Below are 16877 nucleotides of genomic sequence, written 5' to 3'. Positions count from 1 at the left end.
AATGGGGAGGGATAGCTCAGTGGTTTGAGCATTGGCCTGCTAAACCCAGGGTTGTGATTTCAATCCTTGAGGGGGCCATTTAGGGATCTGGGGCAAAAATCTGTCTGGGGATTGGTCCTGCTTTGAGCAGGGGGTTGGACTAGATGACCGGCAGACAAGGGGCGGCTCTAGCTATTTTGCCGCCCCAAGCACAGCGTCACGGTGCGGGGGGCGCTCTGCCGGTCACCGGTCCCGCGGCTCCGGTGGACCTCCCGCAGGTGTGCCTGCAGATGCTCCACTGGAGCCACGGGACTAGCAGACCCTCCACAGGGACGCCTGCGGGAGGTCCACCAGAGCTGCCTGCTGCCCTGCCGGCGACCGGCAGAGCGCCCCCCGCGGCATGCCGCCCCAAGCACGCACTTGGCGTGCTGGGGTCTGGAGCCACCCCTGCCTGCAGATGTCCCTTCCAACCCTGATATTTTATGATTCTATGAATAAAGGGAATTCGGAGAGCCTGGAAAGAAAAGTGGCCGGTACAGTGTTCAACATAGTATGTGGAGGAGGCAGTCTACATCAAATAAGGATATTAATGAAAAGAAGCAATACCTAGCAGAATCACTTGGGTGGTTGTGGGGAAGTTTCTTGGATGTCTAGTAAGTTACTATTTCTATGGCTCCATCTTTATCCAATGCCAGCTACAGAGACTAATAAGTGTGAAGTTGTATCTTCTCTAGCTTCAAGAGCTTCATCACTTCTTCCCTCTCCAGAGCGTCCCAAACATTACATGTGTGAAATGGACAGGATTCTTGGTAGTTTTACCACAGCCCACAATGTGTTTGTAGTTTTGGGAGAGTTTGACCTTATGGCCATTTTTGTTATACTTTTTTATAATATTAGTATATACATCCAGAGCACCGGGTTCATTAAATACAAATGTAAATAAAATATTTCATGTTGTCAGGGTTTAGAAACAGTGCATAACGTTTCCTGTGACTTTCAGTATTTCATTTTATGTAGAAGTTTATTGGTCAGAAATGCACATCTGAAGTGGTACAACTTCGTTCTGACCTAGCTGTAAAGCTTGTTTTTATCTGTCCAGTTGTTTCCTAATCTGAATATGTCCTTAGGAAAAATAACTTGACATGTTTTTTGATGGACCATCATACCATTATGATGTCAAAGCAGAAAATAAGTTATGATATGATTCCAACTCAAAATACAAAATGCTAGAGGAATGTTGTGCCCGCAGTCGATGAGGTTTTACCTTGTGAGCTCCTGCAAGTAGATGTAATGTCATTTAAAAAATATTTGTTGTACAGTGTGGCCCATTGCTTCTAATTACAGTAAGAACATTCTATATGCTGGTAGGTTTTGATAATAACGCTTAGTATTTATACAGGGCTTTATATTTTCAAAGCACATTACTAACCTAAATCCTTACAACTCCCCCATCAGGTAAGTTAGGAATTACAGAATCATTTATATGTGTGTGTGTGTGTGTGTGTATATATATATATATAGATACTTTATAAGTATGAGAAATTAATTTTTTCGTGTTCTCACTGAGCAGAAAAAGCAAGAAAAATGTTTGCCAGGATTTCCAGGTCAACTAGTGCAAGATGGCTTTTTTTTTAGTCATCATCTATTGCGTTTACTTTCATTAAGTTGAATATACTTTACATAAAATTAAAATACCTGACTTAAAAAAATTAAAACATTCTTTGACTCTTGAGAAATTATCAGGAAACTTTTAGAAACTTAACAGCTTGGCACTACATTTTTTTTTTTCATATAAGCAGACTTCTCATTGCCTGTGTGAGGAGCTGGATGCATTTGAAACATGATTTGAAATAAGATATGTCAAGTTTATATGAAATTGTTTACTATTTTATATATGCAAAGTTAATGCCACTAATTTAAAAAAGATTTGGAAATTAAGTTTCTAAATAGATTTAGTTTCAGTGGTGCCACCCTCTTGGGTGGACACTCTTAAACCAATGTAATGGCGTATATCAGTTTAACTTATTTTAGTAACAAGCTCAGTCTGTGCAGCCACCTCTGAAACTGATTTAGGGTTTCACCAATTTAAATCAATTTAGAAACGAATTTAGTTAAATTGGTGCAATTTTTGTATGTAGAAAAGATTCAAGGGGGGAAAACAGTAGTGTGAAATGTGGATGCTTTTTTCCAGTGAGAGTGGGATGAGGCATTAGAAATTCAGAGAAATCAGCAGTTCTGTCTTAACCTGGAAGTAGACTTGAATCCTTATCCCAAAACTGAATTTTTTTGAGCAGTTTAAAAAAAAAGGGGGGGGGGCGGAGAGAGAGAGAAATTGAGCTTTGTCCTTTTAATGACTATGCTTCGCTGCCAAATACTTATTAGTGTGTGCTTGTGGTTTGCTGACAGTGTGAGTGGTCAATGACTGGCTCAAGCTGATGGTTGCAGTAGTTGCTTCTAAACAGCAGATACTGTTACAAGTAAACAATTATAGGTATGTATTTTGTCACCACATCATTATTTGTGTCTTTGGACAGCTGGAAGTTGTTGGCTGAGACACACTATCAAATTTGGTGTATTCTGTATTTTAGTAGATTTCTGAGAAACCTGCTATTCAAAACTACAAGAAAAATGGTATACTGCCCTTTATTAATACTCTGTCAATTATTTTAGTTGAGTTACTCGGACTCTTACTTATACCTTTTAAAAGTAAGCTGTTTATTTAATATTATGTTTTTATAAATCTGTTTTGTTATGAGAATATCCGTTCTGAACATTTATGTTTTCTTATCTTGAGCAATTAGAACAGCTCACGAAAGATATTTTTGGCATGTACTGTTAACACTATGGCTTCTTACAGCAATTATATTGCAAGCTTGTTAAGTTTTTAGAGAAGGGTAGGCTTGGGATTTGTCATTGTGGAGTTTGCTGTGAGATTGATTGTTCTTTTAGAATTAATATTTTTGCTATTTCCTTTTGTGAAAGTGTGTAAATATGAAATTATATATTGTTTTGTAAAAGTAATTGGGGAAGGGATACAGAAGAAATTCAAATGCCTTATGGAATAATTGGATTCATCCAGTGATCTGAAGCTCAGGTTCAAAGCTCAATGAAGTTATAAATGCTGCCAGGGAATTAGTTTAGTTATTTCTTATAATTTATCAAACATAGTATTCTCCATATTTGTGCATGTGTCCTTTCCTTTCTACTATTGGCTTTTTTTCAGAACATCTTATACAGCTTACTTTTTTAATTCATGTGAAATGACATGAGATTTTTCAGTTGCTGTAAGTATGAATCATTGAGTCCTTATGCTTGAGAGGATGCTTCTGAATATATTTAGGTCGTGTTATTTATTGTGGGTTGTGGTTTTTTTTTTGTTTTTGTTTTTTTTTAGAAAAAAGACAATATATTATTCTAGAATAGAGAAATTTCCCACATCACTGAAACATTTTTTCTTACAGTTGTACTTTGGAAAGATTATAACTTTTTGGTTTCCAGAAATATCTCTGGGTTTTGCCGCTCCAGACTTTTTACATTCTAAACAAATGTTTAGTAGCACGTCTACAGTTAAATATATGTGACAAAACACATTTTATGTTGCCAATTATTTATGAATTATAAGATTGATTTGTAGTCCATTTGAAGGGGTGACTTATCTTATAAAACACAAACTATTTTAGTATAATAGAATTTTAAAGGATATCAAAACATTACTTGGGCAATTAATTGGTGTATAGTTTTCTCTCAGATCAAAGAAATATGACAAAGAATACACCAGAAATAATTATAAATTCAGTTCTTAAAGCAGCACAGAATGCAATGGTTAAACAATAGTAAAGGCTTTTCAGGATGGGGCCTGAAATTTTTGATGTTTTGGTGAATAAGATAGATTTAACTCAGTTTCCATTTGTATGCAAAAGCATTGTTTTCTCATGTTCGGTTTTATCTATTAAATTAGAATGTTCGATTATGTCATTTAAAGTTCTAAGAATAAGAACATGGAACAAATGTAAGCATCATAAATGCAGCCATATGCCTGTTTAATTAAGCAAAAGAAAAATTTCCTCAGAAAAAGTGAGATGAGGAGCTCTTAGTCAAAACTATGTATGTCGTTCTATAGTCTTGTATGCAAAAGAAATGAGAGAGAGGAAAAAAAACCCAAACAAACAAAAAAGACTCCTGACAGGCTAAGTCCATCCTTGGGGTAAATTTTATTGACTTCAATGCATTTACACTGTGAATGAGTTTGGTCCATTGCTTTTAATGTTCAAATTATAGTAGGTTCAGATTTCGGTAAACAAAGACATACACACAATTTTAAATATAAGAGTTCTTAAAATACTTTGTCTTTCTAGGGATTAATTTATTAACTTTCCTTTTATCTGAGATTTATTTTCTTCATCCTCAAAATGACCTTCAGCCTGTTCTTATATGCCTGAGCCAAACAGTGGCAATACTAAAAATATTTTATCAAGAATATTTCAGATTGTTTGTAGAAGGGATGTTAATTGAATGTCAGCCAGCTCTGTTTAGAAAGTCTTAATAAGGAAAGATTATTTTGAAAGCACTCTCATTATCACTGCATTGACTGAGTTTATTTGTAAACCTTATCTTTTCCATTACTCCTGTTCTAAGAGGTTTCCTAATACAACATTTAAAATGTTAAAATTTAAAAGCAGAATGAGTGAATTTTGATCTTAAAACTGTAAACCTCTTCCATAACAATCCAGATATACTATACATTACAGCATAATTTAAAATAAACTATATATGAGATCATGTTATAACTGTCTTCAACATGATAAGTCTGATGATGTAGCTCACAACGCTGGCTTCTAAAAGTAATAAGATTATTATGTAAGAATAGTGGTCTCTTGAGAAGATTGCCCTTCAGGTTTTCTTGGAGGTCAAAAATAGACTTCAACCATATCATGAACATATTATGTATAATGAAATACATTTAGAGGGGCAGGAATGTATGTACAGTAAACAAAGTACAGTTTGGAAACAATGTAGTCTTAGGTTGTGTTGAGATATTAAAGGCAGCATTAGTTAATATTGCAGTGTGTGAAAGCAAAGACATAGGTACTTTCTGGTAGTTCAGATATCAGTAACCTTAATCTAGAATAATCAATATGTATATCTGTCCAGTATAAATGGTCCTCATATAGGATAAAGCAGATCAGTCCAATTTCAAGCTGTGCTTGTTTGTATTTGCAAGGGTGTTGGGTGTTATGCTTCCCAAACTCAAAGAATAAAACATGTTTTTTTTAGTTCAGATAATTTATTTCAGATTTTAAAAAATGAATAAATGAAAATACTTTATGAAGGGGCCCACCAAAATATATTGAATAAAAATGGTATAATGTTTATGATTCTTTTGCCTGTATTCATTCTGGGCCTGTCCAAATTCTGCTGAAATCTGTAGTCCTAACTTTTCAAATGTGGGCACATTTTTAGCAACCAAATCCTGCTTTCTGAATGCTGAAATGGGCACTTACTTGCCTAAAATAAGCATTGGGGGTTCTTGAATGCCAAAAATGCAGATTTGGACATCTGAAGGTACTGACATTTAAAAGCTGCAATTGTAAATTATTATCAAACAAGTTGAAACCAGTATGGCAGGTATTCTTTGAACTCCCAAATATAAGGTATTACTGAAACTGCATCTCCGCAAGAAGTATAAGACTGTTAATTCAGCTCTTGTTGAACCTCCTTCCATGTTTGGAGACTCTTACACATATATGTGACATTCCCCAGGGAACAATCTGGACTGTTGAACATACTGCTCTTAATTCTCTATTCTGGTGTGCCTTTTACACTGCTTTGTTGTCAGAACATCCATTCCTGGCCTGCTCACACAGCCTTTAGCATGCAGATTCACTCCCAGCTAAATACATGAGCACTCTGACCAGTCACTTATGAATAACAAACAGGGCGACAAATGGAGTTTCCCCCACACTTTAATCCAAACTCACTGGTTAAGATAAAACAATAAGATAAGTTTATTAACTACAGAGAGACAGATTTTAAACGATTACAAGTGGTGATACATTAAAGTCAAAATTGGTTACAGAAGAAAATCAAAGGGTAAAACTCAAGCTAATACCTAACTCAGTGGTCCCCAACCTTTTTCGTCTGGCAAGTGCCAGACGACGAACCATGGAGGACCGTGGTGGTGGATGAGCATCTGCCGAAATGCTGCTGACAAGTGGCAACATCAATCAACGGCATTTTGGCAGCGACACCTCTGGATGACGCTGCTTGTTGGAGGCATTTTGGCGGATGCTCGTCCGCCGGCCAGTACTAGGGCGCTCTTAGACGTCCCGGCGGGTGCCATGGCGGACACTGCGTTGGGAACCCCCGACCTAACTTAACAAGCTAAGCAAAAGGTTTTCTCTCACCATACACTCTGGTAAATTTCAGAGGCTGGATCTCCTTTCAGCCTGGGACCCCTCCCCCTTAATTCAGTTTTTTGAGAGGAGTTGATGTCATGAGCAGAGAAGAAAGAAGAGAGAGGTCAAGTGGAGGCCACTGTCTCTCGTATTTATACCATTTTCACCTCTTTGAGGGTTACCCCCAGATGGGGTGCAGGCAACAAGTAGTCTCTTATGGATGTGAGGGTTGAACCGTCCCTATGATGAAATGTAAATTTATTGTTTACAGCTTCCCATTGCTGGAGAATGGCTGCTTAAGCCTGTGATAGCTCTTTAACACCTGGCTGGAGTGCCAGTGAGTCTTTATCTGTGAAAAACTTGTTTGGGCCTGCTTTACTTAATCTTGGAGCATGTTATAACAATGCTATACAGTAGCATCTTGTAACTTTACAATCAATACTAATACACATTTTACCTGGGCAGTAATGTTCAGCAGATTATGACATTTTAAATGATACTTCAAAAGGCACACTTTGTTGGTTATATATTGTGGATTATATATTTTTTTTTGTTGATTATATATTGTGGATCATCTACAAGGACTGAAAAAATTTCTGGAGTAATTGTCATGGGGCTTGAGATTGCCCCTGCACATGGTGCTGAAGGATTCGTTCCACTAGTATTGGGTTAACCAACATGCTAACTCAGAAAAAATAAATTAGCAACAGAATTTATCTTATTCTTGTAAAAGTGATGACCATAATAGTATATACCATCACAATGAATAATCCTATTAATTACCTGCATGTAAGAGAATGGAATCCTATAACAACCCCGCCTCCCCCAAGAACATTGTATGGATAAGTAACTGAACTGAGAGAAATCAGACCTGCGATCTTACTGTTCTCCCATCCACCTCTCTACCCATTGTACTATAGTCATGTACTGTGTTCATCCATGTCTTCTCCCTTTTCTTCCCTCCCATACCCTCTCTTCATTTAGAGGCTGTTGTTTCTCCTTTGCTGTTGACCTCACACTGTTTTTGCTTTCAGGTAAGCATAATGTCAAGTTGTTAGAGTCATAGCTTGCTCTGTCATTAACTTGTGATGTGGCCCGTCAAGTTACTTAAGGTATGTCAGTAAAGATTCAGCTTCTTTGGTGCTGTCAATGGTCTAAGCTCCTCCATAGACCAGGTGCAGGTGTATTAACATTGTGTCATCAAATCCTGTTCACAGCCTGATGTTCACCTCTCTGACTCAAGTTTCCATCTGTAAAATGAGGACAATACAATATCTGTTTACTTGTTTGTAAGCCTTTTTAAGGTCCTCAGCTGAAAGTTGCTGTAAATGTGTGTGTATTTGTGATACTTTCTCAGGGTGCCCCAAACCGTAAGTTCTCATGTAACCTCCATGCTTCAGTGAGAAAAAGATTTGCTGGTGCTAACCTGGGAGACAGCTCCCTATCACCCTAGGCTGTTAGCTACCCCAGACAAACTTCTCAGAACTTGCCAGCCCTTACTTTTCCTTGTAGGTTAACGCTCTGTGTACTCCAGTTCCCGAACGTCTTAGGAGCATCCCCCTGTAATATCCATCCTTCGGCACTGGACACTGAGAGAAATTACCAAGCTCACTGTCTACAAAGAGACACTGTGCACACTAGCCTGTTTGGTCCAGCTGATTCAGTTAATATTACAACACTGAGATAAACATATTCATGCTTTTATTATAAATGTATTAATAAAGAACAGTGATTTAAGGGATACTGAGTAGGGGTAGTGGCAACAGAACTGGTTACAAATAAAACAAAAGTATAACATGCTTTTAAGAGACTTAGCATAACTTTAGCAGGCTAGACTCCTTCTACTCAAACAGTTTCTCTCCCAGTCCTTTTGCAAGCTTGCTGATTTTCAGTCAAATTAGGATCCAGAGTTTTCTCTGCCAAGAATGTTCCTCAGCAAAATTGGATAATGAAATGTTGTTTGCTTCTCCTTATAGTTCCCAAAGTTTATTGTCTTTGCTTCCAAAGTCAGGATGAACCCCTGGGTTTCAGACTCCACTGTCTTCCAGTGCTGATTTCACATCCCCAACCTGTTTTTTCCTGTTGACTTGTAAGCAAATACTGCTCCTGTTGTATCTGGCTTCACAATTCTCAATTTACGTTATAGAGAGGGAGATAACTGCTTTCTCTCCTGTATGGAAGAAAACCTGGCTCTCTCTTTTGTTTGGTGACAGACTTTAAAGCATAAGACCAGTAACTGTCAACAATTCCTTTTATAGTGTTAATACATACATTTTGCAGTGATATTAATGATGTGTGTTACCAGCTTTCATATGGTGCCTTAAAAGACACACTTTATAGATGAATACTATGACAGCGATGTCTTAGGTGTAGTGAGTTTCTCAGGCCTGGTAGGAGTTGCTGACGTAAAGTAATGAACCACCATTTGGCCTATGTGTCTCAGTATTGCATGATTTGTCATTTTTCCACTTGAGTGAACAGATAAAGATTGCAAGGAAAATAGGTTTACCTATGTTTAGCAATGGCAAAAATGTTTTTGTCCTTACATTTGCCTGTGTGCTTTTCATCCCATTAATGGTACAGAAGAACATCATCTAAGAAATCTGCAGTAAAGCAGTCACAGCAGGATTTAAAACTCTAAGGATTGATTATGCAAACCTTTATGCATGTAAAGACCACCTACATAGGTAATGGTTTTCAGGATTAGATCATTTAATGCCTTTGTTTGAGATACTCTTTACTGGAATTAATAATACTATGCAATTGTGAAAGTGAACTTTCTTTATATAGGTTTTATGATAAAGGCAATCACTTTAACAGACAGGATCCACTTAGTAAAACTATATGCTTTTTTATTCCCAAGATTGGGATGGGTTTCAAATAAAACAGGTTTTATAAAGTCAAGAGAGTTTGATTTGTAACAACATCAGATACTATGCCTTTTAAACAAGATAATTTTTCTTAAGTAGAGAATCAGTTTAGCAGGAATATGGAAATTGCCATTGCCATTCTGGATCAGACACTTAATTCATTTAGTCCAGTATCCCGTCTCCAACAGTAACTAGCATGAGATGTCTCTGAGGAAGGGACAAGTGAGCACCACACAGGCAGATGTGGAATAATCTGCTTCTCGAGTGAGTCTCCTCCTAACTCCTACTTGTTATAGATCTTAGGCCCTGAAGCATGAGAATTTATATCCTATGAAGCTTCTTTTTGGTTTTTAATATTTTCTGTGATAGCGTCTGGATATCCTTGATGTCCACACAAATGTCCAATTCCTCTTTGAATCTTGATGAGTTCTGGGCTTCAGATATTGTGATGGGGTACCACTGAGCCCTCTGACTCACCAGCCTGAGCTCCCCCTCATACTGTGCTGCTGTGACAAGCTGTAGATCGCTCCCGGTTTTACACTCCCACCAGCATTCACATAGGTAGGGACACACACAGCTGCAGTTACATGCAGGTACCGACCAGCCACTGCATGAGCCAACAATAGAGAAGCTACAGCCAAGGTAACTCCCATTTCCCAGGCACGCGCCCCCCCACTGGAGTATAAACCCTAAATTATACTGTCTTGCACTGCACAGGTATCTGTACAATCTAAGCTCATAAATAATTCACCTCGCCCTCAATGTGGAGGAATACGCAACAAGCATGTTGTTAACCAAGCTGAGATTTTCCCGGACATATCAGTCAAAGGTGCACTGGTTTAGATAAAGCAAAAAACAAGTTTATTAACTACCAAAAGATAGATTTTAAGTGATTATAAGTGATAGCAAACCGATCAAAGCAGATTACCTAGTAAATAAACAAAACCGCAAACTAAGCGTAAAATACTAGAAAGATTGGCTATGAATATGCAGTTTCTCACCCTGGCTGATGATACAAGCAGTCCACTAGGTTTCCATACACAGGCTAGAAATCCTTTCAGCCTGGGACCAGCACTTCCCCCATTCCTTAGGTGTTTCCAGGAGTTCTCTTGTGTGGGGAGTGATGCCCCTAGATGATTTCACACCCCACCTTATATAGCTTTAACATATGGAGGGAATCCTTTTGTTCAAAAAACAATTCTCACCCAGTTTGTGGAAAAATACAGGTATCAAAATGGGGTTAAGTGTCATGTGATCTGGTCACATGCCCTTGCTGAGTCATAGCAACCATTACTTACAAGCTGTCTAGAGCATTCGCAGGAAGGCTCACCAGGTGGGGGATAAGCTTCTCCTAAGGCCTGTTTTTCCTAATGCCCCATTACCCTGAATAGGCCCTTCACAACCAGCTGTCTGGTCTGGAAACATTTGGCCTTGTGGATGTCACCCAGGTATAATCATATTTGAAATACTGATACATAGTCAGCATTCATAACTTCAGATACAAAAATGCTACGTGCACACAAATAGGATAATCATATTCAGCAAATCATATCTTTTCCAATGACACCTTACATGACCCATCTTAAAAAAAATGCACCATAATTATGTCATCATCATATCAGAATCATACCTCCAGGATGAATATGGGCTGTAGTGTCACAAATATGTCCTCTGACAAATGAGTTTCACAGTCTAATTATGCATTGTGTGAGAAAGTATTTCCTTTGATCAGTTTTGAATTTGCTACCTTTCAGTTTCATTCTGTGTCACTGTAGTCTTGTATTTTTGAGACAGGAGAATACACGTTCCCAAACAATCTTCTCAATACCATTCATTATTTTGTATACTTTAGTAATGTCTCTTCTCTAAAGAACACAATCTTGATCTTTTCAATCTCTCTTCACGAGGGTTTTTCCATGCCTCCTACTCATTCTTGTCGCTGGTCTCTTGACCCTCTTCTAATGCTGCAAAATCCTTTTTGAGATGGGGATGACCAATACTGAACACAGTATTTCAGATGAGGACAAACTCCTGATTTATGTAAAGCTGTTATAATTTCTTTATTATTCTCCATTCTATTCTTTACCCATCTTAACATTTAATCTACTCTCTTTGACAGCAGCTTCACACTGAGCCTAGGTCTTCATTGAGCTGTTTTAAATGATGACCATATCCTCTTCTTGAGCTGACAGTTAATTTAGAGCCTAGTAAGGTAGTACACATTTTCCCCTTTTATGTACATTTGTAACTCTATTTTAAACTATTTTTTCAGTTAGTTTGCTAAGTACATTACTGGTCTGTAATTCCTGAGATCATCCCTAAAGATTTTTTAAAATATAGGTGTACAAGATTTGCTACCCTCCAGTCATCTCCAGTAGCCCTTTTTAAAAAGTGTGTGCATATTTTTTCTAGTAGTTCATTCTTAAGGTAGTTTAGAACTATTGTATACCATCTGAACCCGCATGTCCCCTCAGTATGCCAACATCTTTATGGCTGACTTAGAACAACGCTTCCTTAACTCTCGTTCCCTAACGCCCCTACTCTACTTGCGCTACATTGATGACATCTTCATCATCTGGACTCATGGAAAAGAAGCCCTCGAGGAATTCCACCGAGATTTTAACAATTTCCATTCCACCATCAACCTCAGCCTAGACCAATCCACACAAGCGGTCCATTTCCTAGACACTACTGTGCTAATAAACGATGGTCACATAAATACCACCCTATACCGGAAACCCACTGACCGCTATACTTACTTACATGCCTTCAGCTTCCATCCCGGACACACCACACGATCCATTGTCTACAGCCAAGCTCTAAGATACAACCGTATTTGCTCCAATCCCTCAGACAGAGATAAACACCTACAAGATCTCTATCAAGCATTCTTAAACCTACAATACCCACCTGCTGAAGTGAAAAAACAGATTGACAGAGCCAGAAGAGTACCCAGAAGCCACCTACTACAGGACAGGCCTAAAAAGAAAATAACAGAACACCACTAGCCATCACCTACAGCCCCAACTAAAACCTCTCAGCGCATCATCAAAGATTTACAACCTATCCTTAGAGATGATCCGTCACTCTCACAGATCTTGGGAGACAAGCCAGTCCTCGCTTATAGACAGCCTCCCAACCTGAAGCAAATACTCACCAGCAACCGCACACCATACAACATAAACACTAACCCAGGAACCTATCCTTGCAACAAAGCCCGATGCCAGCTCTGTCCACATATCCATTCAAGTGACACCATCATAGGACCTAATCACATCAGACACGCCATCAGGGGCTCATACACCTGCACATCTATGCACAACGTGATATATGCCATCATGTGCCAGCAATGCCCCTCTGCCATGTACATTGGCCAAACCAGACAGTCTCTACGCAAAAGAATAAATGGACACAAATCTGACATCAGGAATCATAACATTCAAAAACCAGTGGGAGAACACTTCAACCTCTCTAACCACTCAGTGACAGACTTGAAGGTGGCAATTTTGCAACAAAAAAACTTCAAAAACAGACTCCAAAGAGAAACTGCTGAACTTGAATTAGTATGCAAACTAGATACTATTAACTGTGGGTTAAACAAAGACTGGGAATGGTTGGGTCATTACACCAATTGAATCTATTTCCCTATGTTAAGTTCTCCTCACACCTTCTATGGGCCATCTTAATTATCACTTCAAAAAGTTTTTTTCCTCCTGCTAACGATAGCTCATCTCAATTGATTAGACTCTGCCTGTTGGTATGCATACTTCCACCTTTTCATGTTCTCTGTATGTATAAATATCCCCTGTCTGTATGTTCCATTCTATGCATCCGAAGAAGTGAGCTGTAGCTCACGAAAGCTCATGCTTAAATAAATTTGTTAGTCTTTAAGGTGCCACAAGTACTCCTGTTTTTTTTTTTTTTGCGGATACAGACTAACACGGCTGCTACTCTGAAACCCATCTGAACCTGGTGACTTATTTTGTTTGTTTAATCTTAATTTGTTTCAAGCTCTGTAGTTTTCTTATTTGGTAGTTTGAATGGAACATTTTATAGTCCATCAAACAGTATCAGTGGTTTGTTGAGTTTATCTTGATTGGCACTGGCTGTCAGTTTAAAACACAGAAGTAAAATATGCATGTGATCAGACTCGGAATGAAACTTTTATTTGTCAAGTAAATATGGATCCAGGAAGTAGATTTGTACATAACAATAAGCTTGCATGAGGAAAAGTATGCCCGGTTGGTTGGCCTATTTTTTCGGTTTGCAGATATGCTTGTGTGTGGTGTCAATATCTACTCTCACCCCTATTTAAAAAAACTTCCATAATGTTAAACTAGTATGTTATAATGGAGGGATCCCACTTTTAAAAATATATTCCAGTTTCAAGTCTGTGGGCTGCTTATAAACTCTCTTCCCAGTCTTAACTATTGCTTAAAGTTGTCCAGTCCTTTAAGTATCAGGTTCATTCAAATTTAAAAATGTGGAAGAAGCAATAGAGTTCTTTCTGTGAGCTGCAGGGTCAATTAAATTTCTGGTTTGTCTTTTTATAGTAATTAAAAGTGGGAGGCCACTGGAAAAAAATCAAGTATCCTCAGACCCACACCCTCAAAATATTTTAGCTGCTCTTCCTTCACAACACATCTTTAATCAGAGGGTTTCAAAGATGTAATTACAAAAGCTGTGCTTAACATTACACCTTTGCTGTGAGCAACTATTATCCTCATACATGTGGTGAACTGGACACAGAAGAGCTAAATGATGAATTGTTGGATTTGCTCAAACATGTTGGAGCCCAGACCCATCTAATAAACACTCCAAGATGTAAAAACTTTTTTTGCTCTGGGGTAACTACACCAATGTTTCAAACTTAGGGTAAGCTTCACTAGCACGTCTCTTTTCACACCAGTGCAGTGTGTCTATGCTAAGAGTTTGCATCAGTGCATTTGAAGTGGCTGGCTGCAGCAGTGCAAAACTTGCCTGTTAAATTAAGCCAGGGGTTCTCAAACTGGGGGTCGGGACCCCTCAGGGGTCACGAGGTTATTATGTGGGGTGGTCGCAAGTTGTCAGCCTCCACTCCAAACCCCGCTTTGCATCCAGCATTTATAATAGCATTAAATATATAAAAAAGTGTTTTTAATTTATAAGAGAGTGTTGCACTCAGAGGCTTGCTATTTGAAAGGGGTCACCAGTACAAAAGTTGGAGAACCACTGAATTAAGCCCTATGTAAGGCATAAAGGGCAGGGATTTCCCTACACCCCCTAGAGTGTGTGTGTACACTCCCCTCTTCTCTCCTCTGGATTTCACCGTAACCACCCCCCCACCACGGTCAACTAATTACATGCAGTGTTGCGTCGGGTTGGAAATTTGAATTGAAATTGAAACATTAATACACACTTTAAAAGCATATATGGTATATGATAAAATACATGTACCTCAAAAAGCATAATAGATTTTAAAAGTATGAAGAAAGACTAGCTTCCTCACACAGCTGTTGTTTTTCATGACAATGTCAGTGCATTCGTTCTGGTGATGTTGGCTAACCTTATAATTTCAAATAATGATTCATAAGCAAGGCCTGAATGAGCTCTCTTCTGACAGCTGGTGATGAGCTGGGGGTGAGGAGAGAGGCTTCAGGACCAGGCTGTATTTACATGAACACATCCACTCTGCCTAGGTATCCATCAGACAGATGTGTTGCCCAAGTGATCAGTTTTCGCTGGTGTTGGTTTATAAATCACTTTAGTATTGAATGCAGGGGTGGTTGTTGTTGCATGAGTAAAGGAGGCAGCAGAACTGTGCTTAGCCTTTCCTGATTGAGGGGATCACCCTCAGTGCTTAATTTGTGCGAAGGCTGAGCCCTGGCATCTCTAGGCTTGGCAGTTCATAGCCCCTGGACCTCTGGGCTTGCCACTTCACTGATGAATGTAAAAAACTTGCTTGAGGCCTGGCACCTCTTTCATTACAAATTAAGCTCTGGTCACCCTCACCTGAACTGACCTTGCTAAGCAGGAGGTTTGGATGCCAGATCCCAGTGGAGGGTGGGGGGGCAGGAGGGAGACAGGTGTTTTGCTTGGTGATGTGGGCTCTACCTAAGCGTCATGGGCACTATTTAACTTGTCCCTCTGCCCTGTTTAAATATAGAGCTGATTAGGCTCCACAGAGAGTCTTTTGTTTTTTTTAAGTGACCACTAGAGCTGAAATCACTGATAATCAGGTCTAAGTGCTTAGTCCTGCTGCGGGACAGTGTTTCTGTGGATGAGACTGCCCAGCATGCACTAGCAGTGAGGTTCCCCCACTGAGAGCTGAAATCATGAGAGCTGAGTAGAACCTCAAGAGACAGACTCGCAGAGGTCACAGTGGCAGGTGGCAGCAGAAGTTGACGGCACAGGGCTATCGGCAAGGCAGCGGTGGAGTGAATGGTCACATGACGAATAACAGCAGCCAGAGTGAGCGGCTGGAGCAAGCGCGAGTGGCTGAAAGACCAAGCAGGGTGCTTTCTCCCTCCCACCCAACCCCCAGGGTTGGAGGTGAACTCATATGAAAGCACCTCTGAACTCTGGGTCTCCACTGACCAAGGACAACTACTATAAGTGGGGTGCAGTGGAGGGAGATGGGAGGGGCACATTAAAAGAATATTTGTTTGGACTATATTTTACTGCTTCAGAATGCTAGATTTGTGACAGGGAAACTTGTATAAATATATGTTTCCTAGTAGGTCAAGATTTTTAAAATGCATTATTTGCCAAGGTCGTTAGCTCACATCATCACTATCTTGAGAGGTTATGTTGGGGAGTTTCTGTGCTAATTTTTTTTATTATTATATTATAATTAAATTTTGCATAAGAATGGCCATACTGAGTCAGACCAATGGTCCATCTGGCCCAGTATTCTGTCTTCCAACAATGGCCAATTCCACATGCTTCAAAGGGAATGAACAGAACAGGCAATCATTGAGTGATCCATTTCCTGGCATTCACTCCCAGCTTCTAGCGAACAGAAGCTAGGGACACTCTAAGCATGGTGTTACATTCCTGACCATCCTGGCTAATAGCCATTGATGGACCAATTCTTCATGAAGTTATCCAGTTCTGTTTTGAACCCTGTTACAGTTTTGGCCTTCATAACATCCCCTGGAAACAAGTTCTAAAGGTTGACTGTGCATTGTGTGAAGAAATACTTCCTTTTGTTTTAAACTGGCTGCCTATTAATTTATATTGGTGACCTTCCAGAAAACACCATCCTAGCCACCATGGATGTAGAGGCTCTCTACACAAACATCCCACACACTGATGGAATACAAGCTGTCAGGAACAGTATCCCTGATGATGCCACAGCACAACTGGTTGCTGAGCTCTGTGCCTTTATCCTCACACACAACTATTTCAAATTTAATGACAATATATATCTCCAGATCAGTGGCACTGCTATGGGCACCCGCATGGCCCCACAATATGCCAATATTTTTATGGCCGACCTGGAACAACGCTTCCTCAGCTCCCGTCCACTCACGCCCCTTCTCTACCTACGCTACATTGATGACATCTTCATCATCTGGACCCATGGGAAGGAGACTCTGGAAAAATTCCACCATGATTTCAACAGCTTCCACCCCTCCATCAACCTCAGCCT

The 16877-nt window shown here is 39.4% G+C and overlaps 1 protein-coding gene and 1 long non-coding RNA gene across 11 annotated transcripts in view; one reads left to right on the top strand and one right to left on the bottom strand.

The window, feature by feature from the left end:
* The window catches only part of PLEKHA7 (pleckstrin homology domain containing A7), a 310525-nt gene that overhangs the window by 90120 nt on the left and 203528 nt on the right, over positions 1–16877 (top strand). For 2 of the 10 annotated variants that reach the window (XM_039533624.1, XM_039533625.1), the window contains exons 1-2: positions 4072–4183; positions 7359–7408. The exons of 6 other annotated variants lie outside the window; for them this stretch is intronic. The gene's annotated coding sequence lies outside the window, so the exon portion shown is untranslated. Of the gene's footprint in view, positions 1–2393; positions 2471–2513; positions 2611–4071; positions 4184–7358; positions 7409–16877 lie in introns of those variants that run through there. 2 more of the 10 variants (XM_039533623.1, XM_039533626.1) reach the window with 2 other exon arrangements.
* The window catches only part of LOC120402987, a 43904-nt gene that overhangs the window by 22921 nt on the left and 4106 nt on the right, over positions 1–16877 (bottom strand). The window lies entirely within an intron of this gene.

Source organism: Mauremys reevesii, linkage group 4 (genome assembly GCF_016161935.1).
Source record: "Mauremys reevesii isolate NIE-2019 linkage group 4, ASM1616193v1, whole genome shotgun sequence".
NCBI classification, from domain to species: Eukaryota; Metazoa; Chordata; order Testudines; family Geoemydidae; genus Mauremys; species Mauremys reevesii.
This window is presented reverse-complemented; position numbering and strand designations above follow the sequence as displayed.